Below are 19,906 nucleotides of genomic sequence, written 5' to 3'. Positions count from 1 at the left end.
TTGTAACTCTTGAAACTTTTCAGTATCTGGGTAGTTGGTGGGATTACACACACACACACACACACACACACACACACACACACACACACGCGCGCGCGCGCGCGTGCACACGCGCACGCGCACGTGCGCATGCATGCATGCACACATAGAGACAGAGAGCACAGAGTGAATGGAATAAGATGGGATCATATCTTAAAAAAATGAAATTCAGTGGTGAGAGAGAAATACATTGGGAGGAGAAAGGGAGAAATGGAATGGGGCAAATTATCTCTCATAAAGGAGGCAGGCAAAAGACTTTTTAGTGGAGGGAAAAAGAGGGGAGGTGAGAGAAAAACATGAAGTTTACTCTCATCACATTTGACTAAAGGAAGGAATAAAATGCACACTCATTTTGGTATGAAAACCTATCTTACAATACAGGAAAGTGGGGGAGAAGGGGATAAGCAGGGTGGGGGGGATGATGGAAGGGAGGGCAATGGGAGGAGGGAGCAATTTGAAGTCAACACTCTTGGGGAGGGACAGGATCAAAAGAGAGAATAGAAGCAATGGGGGGCAGGATAGCATGGAGGGAAATATAGTTAGTCTTACACAACACGACTATCATGGAAGTCATTTGCAAAACTACACAGATATGGCCTATATTGAATTGCTTGCCTTCCAAAGGGAATGGGTGGGGAGGGAGGGATGAAGAGAAGTTGGAAGTCAAAGTTTTAGGAACAACAGTTGAGTATTGTTCTTGCATACAAGTAGGAAATAAGAAATACAGGTAATGGGGTATAGAAAGTTATCTTGCCCTACAGGACAAAAGAGAAGATGGGGACAAGGGAAGGGAGGGATGATAGAAGAGAGGGCAGATTGATGATAGGGGCAATTAGAATGTTTGGTGTTTGGGGGTGGGGGAGGAGACAAATGGGAGAAAATTTGGAACCCCAAATTTTGTGAAAATGAATGTTAAAAGTTAAATTTATTAATTAATTAAAAAAAAGAAGAAACTGGGGATAGCCTGGAATGCAGTGGATGACCTCAGCATCTTTGATGTCTGACCAAACTCTAAGCTCTCCACAGTGCCTGCAGCAGCTTCCATAATGGCCACTGGAGCAAATTGTTCTCATCTATCCACTCCACTGGGTAAAGTCTTCACATGCTTGGAGTAGACACCCTCCTAACTCACCAATGAGTTTGGTATATTGTATGTATGTATTGTATATTGTGTGTGCATATATGTACATGTTTGTTAATATATGTATAGATATATACTATATATGTTATATGTGTGTACTACATGTGTATATTATATCATATTATATATTACATTATGTTACATTATATTTACAGACAATGTAATATGGGATGGAATGCCACTAGCATCAGAGACGGGAAAGGGATAAGGAAAGGCTTCATGTAGAATATGATGCTTGAGCTGAATTTTCGAAGAAACTCAGCCTTCTAAGCAGCAAGGTTTAGGAGGGTGTGGCTCTCAGACTGTGCAAAGACTTGGGGATGAGAGAAGGAGTTTTACACAAGTTAACAGAAAGTAGAAAGTAGCAAAGTTTGTCTGGAATGTAGAATGAAATAGAGTAATGTAGAATAAGGCTGAAGAGGGAAGTTGGAGCCAGGTTGTAAAAGGCTTTAAATGCAAACCAGAGGAGTTTGTATTTAATGCTCAAGGTAATAGAGAGTCTCTAGGGTTTATTGTGTAGTCAGATCTGTATTTTCAGAATATCACTTTGACAGCAGTGTTGAGAATAGATTAGAGGCAAGAAAGACTTGAGGCAAAGAAGCCATTTAGGAAGTAATTGTAATAGTCCAGGTGAGAGGTGATGATGGCTTGTACTAGAATGTGAGACTAGAGAGAAGGAAACAGAGGCAAGAGATATGGTGGAGGTAGAATCAAGAAGATTTGGTCATTTATTGGATATGTGGCTAGAGGGAGAGGAAATATGAGGATTATACTGAGGTTGCAAACCAGGGTGAAGAGAAAGATGGTAGATGACAAAAATAGAGATATTTGGAAGAGGGTTGGGTTTGGGGGGGACAAATAATGAGTTCTGTTTTGGAAATTTTGAATTTGAGATGCTTAAAGGATATCCATTTCAAAATGTCTAGCTCCATGTTTATAAAACTGAAATACTAGATTTCATCCCACAGGATGCCTTAAATGGAGGCAGCATGTTATAGTAGAAGGTGTATTGGATCAATCAATAAATTTTAAGTACCTATTAGGTGCCAGAAGTTATGCTAAGTGCAAGGGATACAAGCAGAACCAAAAGACAGTCCCTGCCTTCAAAAAGCTTACAATGTAATGGGACCAGGAATCCAAAGTGTTGTATTTCAAGTTAGAACTTACCTACCTTTTCATTACCTTTATGCCCTTGAACAACTCTTTGATCAACATTATGAGGAAATCCACAAACCAGAGTGGGAAAGGTACATTAGAGAGAATTTAAGTGTGAATTGATGGAAGGGAAAATTGAATCAAGGTTGGACTGAGAATATACTAAAGGCCAGAAATGTAAAATAAATGAACTTTGTGTCACATGCAACCCACAACATCCCCAAGTTTGGCCAAACCAGATTGAAAAGCAATTGAGAAATACTTAACAAAATAAATGAAAACTACAACAAAATAGAGATAATGTTCATATGTGGTTTTCTAAATCAATATGCTCTCACAGGGATGTACAGTTTATTGTCCCCTTTTACTATTTGAGTTTGACTCTAATGCTATAGGCCACCTTTACAGAAGAAGAAAATGTATGATGGATTTGAGAAAAAGATGATAAATCTAACAGGGAGGCATAACTTATAATGATGTGTTATTTTTCTTCCCTGAGGAGAATTGGTTGGGAATTTCTTGGAGTCTGGACTTCCAGCTTTCATATTCCAGGGTCTTAATAGTCTACATGTGGATGGATGTGCTGACCAAAGACCAAACCAGATGCACATCTCCGTGGGACCTTGGATAGAGTGCTGGGCCTGGAGTCAAGAAAGTGATATTCCTAGCTATGGGATCCTGGACAATACACTTAATCCTATTTGCCTCAGTTGTATGTAAAATGATGCAGAGAAGGAAATGGCAAAACACCCCAGTATCTTTGCCAAGAAAACCCCAACTGGGGCCTCAAAGAAATGGATACAACTGAAACAATTCAACAACTACAAAAGACCAAACCACTAACCACAAATTCTAGTGACTCTAGAAGAAAAACACAATTAGTGAATGAATTGTCCTTATAATTAGACTTTGATTCCCAGGTCAACATGTTTTTATAGGATTCTAGATTTAGAGCTCAAACATATATTAAAGACTAACTTCATCATCTTATAGATGAAAATACTCAGGCCCATAATGGTTAAATGACTTGCCCAAGATCACACAGTCAGGATTTGAGTCCAGGTCCTCTATCTCTAAATCCAATGTGTTGGCCACCACACCAAGCTGTTAGCTGCTCTGTGATTAAAAACCTGCTGTGAATATTCTATAAAGCAAATGATAGAAAGGAGACTTTTATAAACAACAATAAAGAGGAATATATTCCTTGTTTCATATAAACCAGGCTTTTTATATCCACACCAACTACAACTTAATAAACAGATATATGGTATGAAGCACCACTTCTTGCCTTTAGAAAATAATCGCTGATTATTTTAGAGGTAAGTGAAGAAATATGAAGAGAAAACATTCATGCTAAAGTTTAACGGCAAATACTTAAGAGCATTTAAACTTGCTATGTTTGGAAAGCCTATTTAAGAAGCAAGAACCATATCCTAAGTGTTTCAAGTCAAGACTCTTATCCCCACCATGCCCCTATATATTTTATTTTTTTGTTTATTTACTGAGTCATGCTTTGTGACTTAATGGGGACTGGAATATTGTAAGTACTTCATAAGCATTGAATGGATGAAGAAAGGAAGGAAGGAAAAAATTGTTCTTTGAATGCCAGATTAGGGAAATTCCACATGATGGTAATAATAGTGATAGTAGGGCTTTAATGTTCACGAAGCACTTTCCAAAATGTTATTTCATTCTCACTATTCTGAAAGGTAGGTGCCATTTTTATCCCCATTTTACAAATGAGGAAACTGACTCAGACAAAGGTTAAGTAACTTGCTCAGAGTAACACAGAAGATTTGAATTCAAGTCATCCTAACTCCTCTGCCAACCCTACTGTCTCATGAAGGTAGGGAAAGTGAAGATCTAATTTCATTTATTAAAAGACCCTGAAAGACCTGATATTAGAGCACAAACTACAAGTTAAGAAACAACCAAATAGTGTATATGGGGAAAGAGTAAGTAGAAGACAAATAATGAATTAACTCATTTTTTTTCTACAATATGACTCTTCATCATTTGGTTGTTAGCTTGAAGAAAAGAAAGGGAGACAAGAAAACAAGCATTTATTATGAGCCTACTATGATCCAAGCACTAAGTGAAGAGCTTTAGAAATATTAGAAATTGCCCTAAGAAAACATAATGATGCATAGAAACGTAGCTTTCAAAGTTGGGGCTATGACTTGGCCTCCAAAGGGATACATGATCAATCAGTTAGAAAATGATTCAGTCAAGAAGCATTTATAAAGATCTTATTATGCATGGAGCACTGTGCTAAGTGCTCGGGATACAAAGAAAGGTAAAGGACAGCTCTTTTCTATGAACTTCCAGTCTAATAAGGGAGAGACAATACACAAATACCTATGTACAAATGATATGTGTATATTTGTAATATATGTATATGTGTATACATGAATGTATGTATGTATAATATGTGTATATATCTGTATATACATGTATACCTACATATGTGTGTATATATACATACATGCACATGTGTGGGTATGTGTATATATGTCTGTGTGCATGAATATATATGTGTTTATGCATATATACATATAAATACATATATACACATATATATACATGCATGCACACACACATGCACAAAATAAATTGTAGATAATCTGCAAAAGAAAACCACTAGCATTAAGGGGGATTGGGAAAGACTTTCTGTAGAAGGTGGGGTTTTAGGGCAAAAATAGGTCACATCTTTTCTCCTTGTTATAGCCAATCACGACACTTGGTTCCAATGCTTCTACTGTGCATACTCTCCCTACTACAATGCCTAGCCTCCACAGCTTCTGAACAGGGCTTTAGGCCCACTGAACAATTATAATCTAACCACTACCATGGCACCCAGAGCAAGAGCTTATACAGTTACCAGTGGAAAAATCCCCTCTCCTTCATCTCCCAGAATATCTACTGCTGACTCTTGATCTATGACCCCACTCCCTTGTGTCTATATGACAGTCAACTCTTGGAGAGAGTGCTTTGTGTTCAGGGATAATGGGCAGGACCTGCCTCTCCCTTTTGCATTTTGGATGGGACAAAGTGAGTCCTACAAGATGAATGAATTTCTCCTCACAGCTACCTCTATTACCGTCAAGGGCACTACCATCCTTCTAGCCACCCATGTTCACAGCTTCTTTGTCACTTTGGCTTCCTCATTCACATTCATCCCACTTGTGCTCACCTGGAATCCAAGAGGACTTCAAAGTTCTCCCTCCAATACACCATTGGTCTTAGTTTTCATGACATCATAGGTAACTTTGGTGCATACCATTTGTGGTTTGATGCAGTTATTCTGGTTGAAAATTTAATTAATTTATATAATTAGCTGTCAAATTAGTCTAAAAGCTAACATTTATATAGTGCTTCAAGTTTACAAATATTGTCTCATTTCGTCATCATACCAACCTTGAGGACTAGGCAATATTATTACCTCTATCTTGTAGATGAGGAAACTGAGGCAGACAAGTTAAGTGACTTGCTCAGGGTCACACAGCAAAAGCACTGGAGGCAGGATCTGAACTTAGGTCTCCTTGACTCCTGATCTAGTGCCCTTTCTACTGTGCCACCTAGCTACATCTCACATATATATATATATATCTATATATATACATATATGTATGTATGTATGTATGTATGTATGTATTTCCTTTCTCTCTATTCACTTCATTCTAGTTCAAACCTTCGTTACTTCTTTCTTAGATGATTGCATCAGCCACTCAATAGGTCTCCATGCCCCAAGTGTCTCCCTACTCCAGTCCATTCTTCAGTAGTTACCAAAGTAACTTCCCTAAAATATAGGTCTGAGGATGACCCATTCCCCAGCCCCTGAGCTGCCATTCCCTTCCCCACCAAGAAACTCCACTAGCTCTACATTGGTTTTAGGATCAAGAAATATTTCACTTCAGTCTTATTCTTTTTATTTTCAATTTTGTATAAGTTTAATAATGTTCATAATCATTAGTACAGTACTACCTATAATCAATTAATTAATAAATATTTATTAAATGCCTCCTATGTGCCAAACACTGTGCTAAGTATTTGGGGTATAAAAGGAGGTAAAAGATAATTCCTGCCCTCAAGAAGTTCACAATAATTTATAAATAAGTAAATATATGCATATAATTTGTGCAGGTCCAAAAATAATTTATGAAAAGGGGTTCATTATTTTAAAAGTGTGGGGACTACTGATGCAGTCAGCCTAGATTCAAAATTACAAAACAGTTCAATTAAGGGATGTGATTTGCTCTTAGAAAAAAGAATTCTTCACTTGACTGACCTTGTACATACCATGGCCCAAGATAAAAATGGTGTATTCAGTTTTTGTATTAATTTGTTTTTCAATTAAATGCCAAATCTTTGATAATCATGAGTCTCAATGGCAATTGTAATGTATTTGTTATACTGTTGAGCAGAGGAGTAACTAGGGATTTTTGTGCCCGGGGCAAACGTGAAGATGAATGACAAAGCCTCTGCTGGAGAGGTTATTATTCCGCAGAGCAGAAGAAGGAAGGCACAGGGAAGCGCTCACGTGGAAGGCAAGAACTTGAAATCTCCCTTCCAAAGTGCAACAATCTTGGCTTTCACAACTCCAGGTATAACTTTGATATGCATCATTTGTGGTTGGATGCAGTTATGCCCATACAGAGATTGCCCATCCCCCCACAAAGTCCGGTCTGTGCTTTTCAATGTGGCCAAAAGCCCATTGAGAAAAGGGGCCAAGTAGCAAGGAAAGGTACAGTAGATGTCATCTTTATCTATTCTGGGATACAGTAAGAATGATTTAGGGAGCAATGGTGAGGGTCGAGCAGAGGACTGCAAAAAACTACTAGGCCAACAAGGAAGAAAGCACACTGATTTAATTTTCAGTCACCTGGGAGGGAGGGGGAATGAAGCGCCAGTCACCCTGCCATGGTTACAGCTTTGTTAATTGAAGGTACTGTGCTATAGTGGAATAAGCACCAAACTCAGACTTAGAAGGCCTGTGTTCAAATCTTAGCTTTGCTGTGACCTTAGACAAGTCACTCAATCTCTGTGAAATCCAGGTTTCCACATGTGTAAAATGGAGAACATTAATATTCATATGATCTAACTCACAGGATTGTAATAAAAAAAGTGGTTTGTAACCTTTAAAAGTGCTATGAATTATTATTATTAAAGGGATCTCTATTCACACTTGGATTCCTGGCTTCTTCACCTACTACAGTGATTCAGGGCACCAATTTTCCCTTCCCTTTGCCAGCTAGCAAAAGTCTAGCCTCTAATTCATAGTTTTCTATAGCAAAGTGAGAAATAAAATGGGGCCCCTTTGTCTTGGTCGTTGAGCATCTGTCATGACTTAAAATGGAACAGAAATGAGTAGTTGCTCAATGTATCTAATAAAGAAGATTTCTAGGGGGGAGATGAGTCTTGAGTTTAGCTGTGAAAGGTGAGAAAAGACAAAACTTGGGAAATGGGTAAGGGAGGGAGGGAGAGAGGTAGAGAGTGGGAGGGAAAAAGGGAGAGACAGAGGCAAAGACAGAGAGAAAGAGAGTTCTAGCAGGGTTTGAAGAGCAGTAGTGGGATTGAATCAATGCTGGCGAGGAAGGTGAGATGCAGAAAAGGGAAATCCCATGTTCCCATACACAACCTTTAGTGGCTACCTACTGGGCCACATTGTAATAGGAAAAGATCTGTTCTTGGTGTGTGGAGACCCAAGTCTTACTTCTGTTTCTGCCTCTAAATCACTAACTGGCTATGTGACCTTGGACAGTTTCCTTCTCTTCTCTGGGACTCAGATTCTTTTCAATAAAATTAAAAGATAGAACTGGATACCGTTATCCAACTTTTCCTTTCTATTTTTCTTATATGCTGTGAGTGTGAGTCCCTTAATGCTGATGATCATCTGTCCTCTGGACAAACTTTTTAACATCCTTCCAAAAGTATGGCATCTGAAAACAAATATGATTGGCCAGAAGGCAGGGTGGTATGGTGAGAAGAGTAATGAACTTGGGAGTCACGAGAAATGAGTTTGACTTCTTGCTCTGTTACCTGTGATGTCTTGAACAATGAATGATAAAAAAAAAAAAATCTCTCTGGACCTCAGTTGTTTCATTTATAGAAGTGAGGGGTGGGTGGATGGATGTGATGACCTTTACACTACTTTCTAGATCTTAATCTATGATCCTTTGGGAACAAACAAACAATTCTCTTTCTGGGTATGCTTCTTGGGGTCTTCAAAGAAGAATTAGTTTGGCCAGAAACGTCCTTTACTTATCACATTTTGGGGAAGGCATTGAAACTAAACTTGAAAAAGTCAAGGACATGAGGAAGAAGGAAAAACATAAAATGGCAAGGCTACATATAGATCACAGAAACTGATGAGAGGCAAGGGCCATTTGGAGTTTAAAATAAGGCAGGGACTTGGGTTCAGTGATCATCATGTTGTAATAGAAGAAGGAAATTAAGTCAGTGGTTATCTCCTAGACAGACTCCTCTTATACTTTCTACTTTAGCTCTCCAGAAACTTTCCTAGCTGGAATGAGAGATACAATGGGCTTCATCTCCTCCACCAGGGAGCATGTTGGTCAGTGTTCCATACAGTGACATAAGCTGAACCCTTCCTCCCAAGGCAAGAACCACAAGGCTCACTCCCTTCAAGAACAAAAATACACGCAGAATCATACACACACTCACACACTATCTCTAAACTAAGAGCATAAGCCAACAGCTTACCCCACTATCCCTCTAGTATTAGGGCTACTCCATACATAAGGACAGTCCACTTACTGGAGTAGACTACAGTGGCTCATATCCTGAAATAACATTGTAGTTAGTGACAGTCAGGGATTTAATAATGAAAAGGAGACCCAGAGCCATAACTATGGAGAGGAAACTGGACCTTTAGGATTTAGAGAATACCTTTTTAAAATTTTATTTTTATTTTCAATTAACAAGTATATTTTTCTCTACCTCCCACAAATACTGCCCTCAATAGGGAAAAAGAAAACCTTTGTAACAAACATTCAGAGTCCAACAAAGCACATCTCTCTTTGTTCATGACCAAAAATGCATGTCTCATTCTGCACCCTGAATCCATCTTCTCCATGTCTCATTATCTGTCTTCTGGAATCATAGTTGGGTCAGAGTTCTCAATCTTTCAAAGCTGATTGTCTATACAATACTGCTGTTATTGTATACATTATTCTCCTGGTTCAGTTCCCTTCACTCTTCATCTGTTCATGAGTCAACCCAGGTTTTTCTGAAACCATCTCTTTTATCATTTCTTGCAGCATAGATCGTATTCTATTACATTCATACATCATCATTTGTTCAGCCATTTCCCACTTGATGGGTACCTACTTAATTTCCACTTCTCTGTCACCACGAAAAGAGCTACTATAAATGTTTTATGAGTACAAAATTTTAAAATAATGACTTAAAAATAATTTGCAATTTAAAATTTTGTTACATTTACATTTTGACAGAACTTCCATTCCTTCAGCAGCATAGGAACGAGTTAACAAGAATAATTAGATAAACTTGGACACTACCAGATGGTGCACTTGTTCCCAGTCCTATTCCATAAAACCAGTATCAGGTGAATGCCTCCCTAGCTCAGACCCTTCCCAGTTGCTCCCCAGGTGATGACCTTCCTAACAGCAGTCATTCAGCATCCCAAGATCTTTTCTAGGCAAGTAGACAAAGAACAAACATTTATTAAATGTTTACTACGTGCCTAACCTTGTGCTAAATACTGACAATACAAACGTAAACAAAAAGAAAGACAGTCACTTCTCTAAAGGGGTTTACATTCTAATGGGAAGAGACCACAAATAAAAGGAAGCTGAAAATTGTGGAGGGGGAGAGAAGATGCCCATGTTGAGGTGAGAAGACAGTGTGAAGAATAAGAAGTAAACCTGAAGGAAATGAAGGATGGTCTATGGGGCCCTTCCTCAAAATGGAGATACCAGAAGGAACTCACCAAAGGGAGATAGGTGCTGGTATGGAGGAGGGAATATTTCAAGAGGAGAAGGCAGATGATGCCCTGTGGCAAAATCCAAGAGAATCAGAAAGAGAGCAAGGAAGGAAATCTTCAGTTGGAGTTCTACTAATATTATGTTGCATCAGGTCAGATTAAGCATGAAAATGGGTGTCTTCTTTTTCCCCTTAAATTCCTGTACTGGACTAATAGATGGATTGCATCACAACAAGACATTAGACAAGGTCTCTCACAATATCTTTGAGGATAACATAGAGTGATGTGTACTGAATGGTGGTTCACTTAGATGAATTTAAAACTGTTTGAACTCAATGAGTAATGATTAATGGATTTATGTCAAAACTGACGGGATGTCTCTATTTGCTCTAAGCAATTTCCTAGGACTGTAAGTTGCAGACATCTGTGTTGGGAGAGAGAGTTTCCTCATTCCTATACCAATACTACAGGTCTCAGTCTTCTTCCTACTACTATAAAACAAAAATTAGTATACAAACTCTAGTGATTAGGCACACACACACATACACACACTGTTACAGAAGATATTTGAAGAAATGGGCTCATTCACTTCACCACCTTCATCTCCATTTTCAATCTGGTATCCCAAATGTCTGCATCATAACCCCAGAAAATCAGCCCTACTCAGAACCTCAGGATGATTCTGAATAGTTCCTAGGCATCAGAGGTAGCAGTGTTTTATACTGAGGAGGAAAAAAGGATCAGGAGCCCTTTATCATTATGTAACCCTAATCCCAAAGCTCATTTGTACAGGGCTCTCTCCTCTCTCTTACCAACTCTACCTATGAGGAGAGAGTCCCAAACCAATGGGTATTGAGATTAGGGTTACAAATTTATGAATCTAGAATAAGCAGACTCAATGTATCTCAATCATGAATAGGCTAGATAAAAATGAACACAGGGGTGGGTGTGATTTCTTTGGTGTCTAAGACTCATTTAATTGACTCATTCTGTTTTGGTCCAAGTATATCACTCTCTACCCTGGAGGAGGAAAGGTTCTTCTAAATAAGCAATATCAGTCAATCAAGATGGTCTGTGTCTAAGAGCTTTGAAATACTTAGGAATTCTGATAAACAAAACAGAACCAACCACATTTCCAGAGGACTTATGATGAAACATGCTTCTTACCCACATCCAGATAGAAAGGTGAAGAACTCAGAGTACAGATTGAAGGATGTATTTTTTGGATATGGCTAATGGAGGAATGTACTTTGGTTTTCTATACATAAGTCTAACGTTTCATTTTTCTTGCTTTCTGAATGGGTGGGAAAAGGGGAGGTGAGAGGGAGAGAACTTGGAACTGAAAATAAAATAAAACTGAGGTTAAAAAATATTTTCTGTGTCTATCACATTTTCCTGATCTATAAATCTAATAACCCTCAAAAGAAATGAGGTTAGCTTGTCATTACTTGTTCTTAACAAACTCATATTGGGTCTTAGCAAACACCTCCTTCTCCTTTTAAAGGTGCTCGCAAACCATAATTTTAATATTACATTCTAAAATGTTGGTGGAAATCAATTTGTGGAACAGAAAAGTAAGTAAAATATTTCTCCTTTCCCTTTTTGAAAAAAAAATGGGGTATCTGCCCATCTCCAGCTCTTTAGCTCCTTTTCAGTTTGCCACAGCTCTTCAAACATGACCAAAAACAATTTAGCAATACCATCCATTGATGCTCTGAGTACCCTGGGATGTAGTTCACCTAGCTCTACTAACTTGAATTCATTGAGGGCTGCTGGAAGCTCTCTTATCATCTCATTTATATTGTGTTTCAATTCTCTGTTGGTCATTTTTGTTCTATATTTCACAGTCTGAAGATTCTTTTCCATGATGGAGAAAACAGAATCAAAATGGGAGTTTAGTGAGTCATTCTGGCTTCTCTTTGTAGTCAGTTATCATTATTCCGTCGTCCACTGGGAGTAGAGGCTCTTATCCTTCCTTGTTCTTCCTCCACCCTTCAACATAGCTAAAAGAGCTCTTTTTGTTGTCCTTAGCATTCATTGAAAACCTCAGCTTATTCAAAGCTTTAGCCTTACTAGCATTGTTCTTAGAGGGTTGTACCCCTCTCTTTTGTGTTCATCCTTCATTACCTGCCTTTGCTTCCGACTTCTGTACCTATATTGTTAAAGTCTGAGCTGACAGATGAGTTCTTTGTGCCATCACTTAGTAGCCTTGGACACATTCCCCCCTTTCTCCTTCACCAGAATAGTCTGCATTCACATCCCCCAAACTTTTCTCTTTTCTCCCCCATTTAAGAGTGGTCCCTTTCCTATCCTATCCTTACTTCCTCTTTGGTGTCCATTAGCCACTGGACACTGGCTCTGCTCAAGTGTTTGCAGGTTTGCATTGTGGGGGTGTTATTTATTTGCCTGTTTCCTTCTCATGTGCCTTCTGGGCCTTGCTGTGGATGAACTTAAAATGCTAGACAGGGAACTTTTAAGCCAACAATGTTTTTAAATATTAGAAAAAGCATGAGTAAGAGATGGGGAACTGCAGCCAGTAGGGTGGGATGCCTTCCCCAGTGCAGACTGCACTTTTAGATGGAAGAAACCAGGCCACAAACCTAATGTCCAGGGGCTTAAGGTCATTGTTGTTCTCTCCCTCCCACTGGGAAAGGACAAATGGGCTAGCATTACCCCCTCCCTCTCCAGGAGTCACTGGGGCACATAGCCCAATTCTCATATTGTTCCTCAGACATAAGAAAGCTTCCCTCCCCTTCTTTGTCTTGTGAATTCTGACCCATTCATTAAAGCCTAACTCAAATGTCACCTCCTCTAGAATGCCTGACCTGATCCACCCCAGTTGGTAATGACATTCCCTCTTGGAGATCTCGGAGGACTTTGTTTTATTACAAAGGGAAAGGAGACAAAGGAAGAAAAACAGGGCAGAAATATAAGAAGCCAGAGAGACACCTGCCACTAGGGAACCTGAGGTGGACCCTGGTTTGAGCAGTAGAAGTGAGTGGCCAGAAGAATGTGTTACCTAAATATGTCTAAAAAGTAGAGAAAAAAGTGACTTGAGGTCAAGAGATGTGCTGGACCAGCTTAGACAGACTCTGAGAGGGGATTGTCAAACTCAGAAATTGCCAAACACTACAAATAGAAACTTGGTTTATTATTTTATGTGTTGTATATATTTAAGAAAGTGATAGAGAAAATGTTAATAATACAGATTAAACTTTCAAATGTATCCTGCTTTTTTCAGGGTGCTGGGGGAGGAGTCAGTTGTTAAACATTTGCCAGCACACATTGGCTTGGAGTACTGAGCTCAAGGTGACTACCATATACCACCCTGTCCAGTGAAAGTAAAGAAAGGACTTAAGTCCCATCATCTGTTAGGGAGTTTGCAGCTCTGAGGGAATAAGAAATCTCCACCTCCCTCTGGGTTGAGAGACTGCTGTTGGCCTGATTTTCCTTTTTTCCTGTGGTGTGGAATTGGCCTGGGGAGTGGGAATGATGATCAGACCCACAGCCTTCCATCTCTGGGGGGCTCAGAAGACACAGGACAGCTTGTTTGGGGCTGCTGGTGTCCAGACTATTTCTTGTTATTGTATTTCCTTGATAACACACTTGTTATTTTAAGTAAATTGTTTTTATGTTTTACTGATACATGAAATCGAAGTGGTTTGATAACAACAGCTGGATCAAAAAAGACTGAGGAGGTGCCAGTGGGTGTGTAAATAACAGTCAAGAAGACTATCTAGCATCCAGGGATTTATAAGGAAAACAGGTCCTTGGGGAAAAGACTACACATATTCCTGATACTGCTGTATCTGTATTTGTCTGTGTTATACTGGAGATAACACTGTATGGGAGCCAGACAAGGAATACAACCGTCTCTGAGGAGTTTAAAACAGCTGTCACAAAGAGAACAATGGAGAAGTGCATGGTGGGTGTGAACAGGCTGTTACCTAGAACCAAAGAGGAACATCAAAGAGGAATGGAAGTCACCATCAAGGAAATGTATGAATGGAAGAATGAATGATAGGCTAGACATATGCTGAAACTGATGGATGACAGGTAGACAGCTGGAGTACTCCACTGATACCTTCCTGTTGTCAAGAGAAAGCGAGGAAAGCATCCATGTTGAATTGACCCCTTGTGGCAAACTTATGGTCATCATAGACAAGAATAGTAATGTGGGAGAGGCATGAATGGGTTGTGATCTTTTTCAGTAGAAGGAATGAACTCACACATGCATTTGGATATTTAGGTATTCCATAAAGGGCTGTAAAAAGGGAAAATAATTTGTTGCATTGGGGACAAAGACTTTGTCTTCTTGAGTTCCTGTGTAAAGTCTAGTTTTCTCTAAATCAGAAACTTTTGAGGTTTACCTCCCTTTCCATACCTTCTACCAGGAAAGACTGAGGATTTAGAGGAGAGGATTAGGAAGAAAGTGACCCTCCCAGTTACTTTTGCTCTGTGTCTGCTCACTAGTAGAGTTTGCAGAGAAAGTAGCCAAAGAGATAAAGTCAGCAAAATTCATGGCTAGATTGAGATCTGGGAAGATATCCAGAGTAAGGAGTGTCTGTTTCTGACCAGCTTCAAAGATTAGGTTGGGAGAGTTTGGCAGGCACTATTACAAGCCCTAAGGGTCCCTGAGAACAATGTGAGAACAATGTTAGTTCATCATCTGACCCTCCTCTCTTGTCTCTGTAATGACCTCTTTGGCAGGTCCTTTTATTCTGTTCATGGCAATATACAATGGTTATAATCCAGGTCTGGTAGGCATCAACAGAATTCCGTAGTAAAGGTTAGTTGTGCTAATTTCAAGAGTGCCTATGCCTTTCCAGGTGCTAGCAAATCCATCTATAAAATGGGTCTGTGTTGACATTTACCAGGCTCATGGCAAGTTGGGAAGGCTGATGAAGGAGAACTCTATTCCCAGAGACATTACACAGCTTCCACCAACTCAGGATGGCAGTACTTAGCAATTCCGGGCAATTGCAGATCAGTTAATTGCATCATTCAATTACTGGTGTGCATTGATGTGACATCTGAGAAACATGGTTGAACATAACATTCAGCCATTTTATCTAAGAGGAACAGCTGCTCTTGTGTGTGAAAGTAGTGGGGGGAGAGGTGGGGCGCAGAATAGAAGCAGAATTGCCTTTAATAAGGACTGAGGAAACACCAGGAAAGACAAAGACACACCAGAGACAGAAAGACAGCCAGACACAGACAAGACAACAGACAAAGAAAATCTGAAGGACAGGTACAGAGTGGACAGGGAACATGGCTGGTTTAGCTTATATCTGCTTCAGCCTCTCATACAATACCTTATACTTGAGTATGGCTGTCAGTTGCGTACCAGAGCCAGCTTGAACTGACAGTAAAATTTTCAGGGTAGACATTTAAGCCTTAGGAATCAGCAAATGCTACAAATTAGGGCTTGATTTATTGTTTTGTTGATTGTCCTGACTTTAAAAAGTGTTAATAACGTAGATTAAACTTAAAAGTGTGCCCAGTATGCCTGTTTCTATACCATCACCCCCCATGTCCCACATCCAACCATATCATTTGTTAAACAGTAAGTATATCACTGCTGGTAGATATTTTAAAAATGTTTGTTGAATGAAGCATAGAAGATTGAGATAGATAAAGAGAAGACAGAGACAGAGACACAGAGACAAGCAGAAAGAAACAGAGAAAGAGAGAGGAGAGAGAGTGAGATAGAAGGAAAATCAGAGACAGACACAGAGAGACAAAGAAGCAGACAGAGACAGATAGGCAGACACAGAGAGATAGAGAGAATCACAGAAACATAGAATTTTAGAATTCAGAGACCTCAGTATCTAGCTAAACCAAACCCATAACCTAAAAGGAACCTCCACTGCAATCACCTCCTATGCAGGGTATAAGGAGGTGGGTAAGGATGGAGGTGAAACCCACAATTTCCCAGGCCATCCATTTTTGGACAGCTTTAATTGTTAGCAACATTTTTTCCTGTTTCTTGAAAACTTCCATCCATTGCTCCTAGATTGGTCAAACAGAGTAAGCCCATTCCCTCTTTGCTTCAGATACTTGAATATGGTTAGCATGTCCTCAGATCTCTCTGTCTCTCTCTGTCTCTGTCTCTCTGTCTCTGTCTCTCTGTCTCTGTCTCTCTCTGTGTGTCTCTCTCTCCCAACCTCCTTCCCTCCCTCCCTCCCTATCTCTCTCTCTCTCTCTCTCTCTCTCTCTCTCTCTCTCTCTCTCTCTCTCTCTCTCTCTCTCTCTCTCTCTCTCTCTGTTTGATATGGATATATGGATACTGTATTTATTTACTTTTATTCTGGTGCACTTCACTCCTAGGAAAAAGTAAGCTCCTTGAGGACAAGAACTGTTTTCTTTAGCATCTTTGCACCCTTAGTGTCTAGTTCAGCGTCCAGCACATAGTAAACCATTAATAAATATTTGTGAAATTAGATCAAATCAATAGAGTCATCTACTTGAGATATGATCACATTCACTGGGCAGCAACTTCATCCCCCCCCGCCCCATTACTTCAGTCTGTTGTTCTCCAGGCTAAATATGGGATCAGAGATTTAGGGAAAGAAGGGACCTTAGAGGTCATAATGTCCCCCCACCTCTATTTCACAAGTAAAGAAACTGAGGCCACAGTTTATTCAACCTATCCTGGTTGTTCTTCTCTGGACTTTTCCAGAAAAGAAAACAAAATGAAAAACCACCAACAGAGATTAGAGACAGAGAGATGTGGAGGAAGGGGAATAAGAAAATATGAAAATAAAAAGACAGAGGCAGGGAGACAATTAATGAGAAATTCTATGTTAATTTATTGATTGCTCTGGAGCCTGAGGGCCTGAGTTCAAATCCTTCCTCTGATGCTTACTACCCTTGTGTCCTTAAGTAAGTCACTTCACCATCCTGTGCCTTAATTTCCTCATCTGTAAAATGAGGTAGAGGGTTGGACTAGATGCTTTCCAGGTCCGTTTTATATCTAAGTCTCTGATTCTATGAGAATGAGACAATGAGTAGGGATCAAGAGTGTTATCTTTTATGTATGTTTTGTCAGATTTTAGTCCAGGAACTCCCTGAGAATAAGATCTATGTATCCCAGACAGTCTCTGAAGGATGGGGACTATGTCTTCTCCCTTAGACTGGGAAGGCCTTGAGGGGAGCGTATCTTCATTGGGGGTTTCTAGAAGGCATAGACATACCTCTTTATTTTATATGTCTCAATGGCTCTGCACACCTGAGAACTCAGTTAAAGGGTTGGTGGGGCCTAAGCAACTGATTGTGATTTGATAAAAACATTATCCTTATGTACTGAGAGCCTTTGCTCAAACCCTTTTGTGCTGGGAGACTGGAAAGAGATCTACTATGCCCGAGTGTGTGTCTAGAAGGAGTTCAGGTATGAAGCTGCCCAGAACAGGCATTATATCTGAAGTAGATGACTGTTGATTTGATCTGATTCTATGAACACTGACTAAGGGCCTACTGTGAACTAGGTAGTGGGATAAACACTGAAGATGTAAAGATTCTAAAGGAAATAGTACAAGGAGCTCTTATTCCCCTGGGAGTAGGGTATACCACGAACAAAAGTAAGTAAATACAGAATCCATATAAAACAATGTGTGAGTGTGTATGTATGTGAGAGAGACAGACAGACAGACTGAGACAGACAGAAAGAGACAGGGACAGAGGAGAGAGACAGAGATGGAGAGAAAGAGAGAGATCCTGGGGGAAATCAGACTTTGGTACAACGAAGTGAGCACTGGCATTTGAGTTAGAGATTTTAGTTCAAATGCTACTTGTGGCCATCACTAACTGAGAGTCTAGACAAGTCACTTTTATTCTTTGGACCTCAGTTTCTTTATATATGAAATGAAAGAGTTGATCTAGATGCTTGTAGAGTTCCCTTCCAGCTCCAAATCTATGAACCTTTGCTCATTCCAGTGCCACTATAGGTTTCTGTGCATTTAGGGAACCCACTGGATGAAGAAAGAAATGGCCCCAGCAAAGCTAAAGGGAGACTAAAAATAAGTGCATTTCCCTTCTTGCTAATGCTTGAGTTATTGCTTTTTCTCCACTTCAAATGAAGGAAGTATTTTCTTAGTTTGGGTAGGAAAACAGCATGCATAGGGACTTGTTTTTATTCCTTGACATTTTCATTGATGTCCTGGTGGGATGGGGGAAGAAGGGAAGGCTTTAGAAGGGAGAAGAAGACAGGAAAGAGGAGGAGGAAGAAAGACAGGGAAGGTTACAAAGGCAGAGGGAAATGAGGGGAAGAGGGAGAGAGAGAAGAGAAAGAGAATGCGAGAAGAGGGATAAAAGAGGAGAAGAGGGGCAGAAAGTAAGGAAGAAGAAAGGATGGGCAAATAGGAAGTAAGAAAGAGGATGGGGCAGGGGAAGATGGGAGAGAAAGAGAGTTAGAGGAAGGAGAGGAAAGTGACACAGTCCAGTATTAGCATCCATCTTTTCAATGCCACTTTTGACTTGAAAGGCAATAAATAGCCAAGATAGCAATCAACTGCAATTGGAAAAAAAAGTCACGTCATCTTGGGAGTGTAGGACACAGTGCCATGGAGGTTGAGTTTCCTCTGGCCATCCTGGTGCCCTGACCAACAGCACATTTTTCCTCTGGTCTTGCAGGGGTGGAGAGCATTCTGAATGTTGGTTGGCTAGCAAGCTCCTGGATGATCAAGGACACCACTTGCCCTAGAGTTGACCCTTTCTTGTTATTCTTCAAGAGGCAGAGGATATCAAGCTGGAGAGGAACTTAGAGATCATTTTGTTCAATCTTCTGTATTTATAAATGAGGAAACTGAGGCCCAGAGAAGGGAAGTGATTTAGTTAAGGTTATACAGTGTTAGTAGCAGAACCAAAAATCAGATCCAGGTCTCTAGGCTGCTAGTTAATCACTTTCTTCATTGCATGATCTTCCCTTTTTAAGTTTAATTTTGGGAAGGAAATGAAATAAAAGACCTGGGCTAGATTCCATAATATAAAATGTCATACTATGGAAAGTAGTATGAGGTAATGAAGAAGGCATTGGTCTTGAAATCAGAAAGACCCGAGTTCAAATCATACCTTATTCACTTATGAGTGAAATGGTCAGGAAAGACTACCTTGACAAAACTGGCAACCTCTTCATTTATCCTAAGAGAAATGAATTCTTGAGACAAAACCCCATATCCTAGCAGCATGAAGGCTGAAGACAGCATAGCAATTAGAGCTGGGCTTCGTCTATGTGCTCTTGAGCCTGGACTTCTGATTACTTCTCTTTTGACTTTCTTTGCTTAATTATAATTATAATATATATAATACAATGTGTATATTTTATATATAATTATAATTAAGCAAAATATAATAATTATAATCAGAGATGGACATGTCCAACTTTGAAGGCCACCTTGTAAGCCTAGGAGGTCAGGAAATCCTGAGTCCTTGGTTAGAATTGATTGCCAAATTTCTGTGTCATAGAAAATGACCACAAAGAAGAATGGAATTGAATCCTTTGCCTGTCTTGTTGGAAGACATGGAACTAAAGCAAAATATTTGGAAGAGTGTAGAGACAGGGCGTAATATATATTCAGCACTCCTAAGAATTTTGTCACATCTTAATA

The sequence above is a fragment of the Notamacropus eugenii genome, chromosome 2 (genome assembly GCF_028372415.1).
Source record: "Notamacropus eugenii isolate mMacEug1 chromosome 2, mMacEug1.pri_v2, whole genome shotgun sequence".
Taxonomy (NCBI): domain Eukaryota; kingdom Metazoa; phylum Chordata; class Mammalia; order Diprotodontia; family Macropodidae; genus Notamacropus; species Notamacropus eugenii.
The sequence above is the reverse complement of the archived record's forward strand: the minus strand, read 5'-3'. Positions refer to the sequence as shown.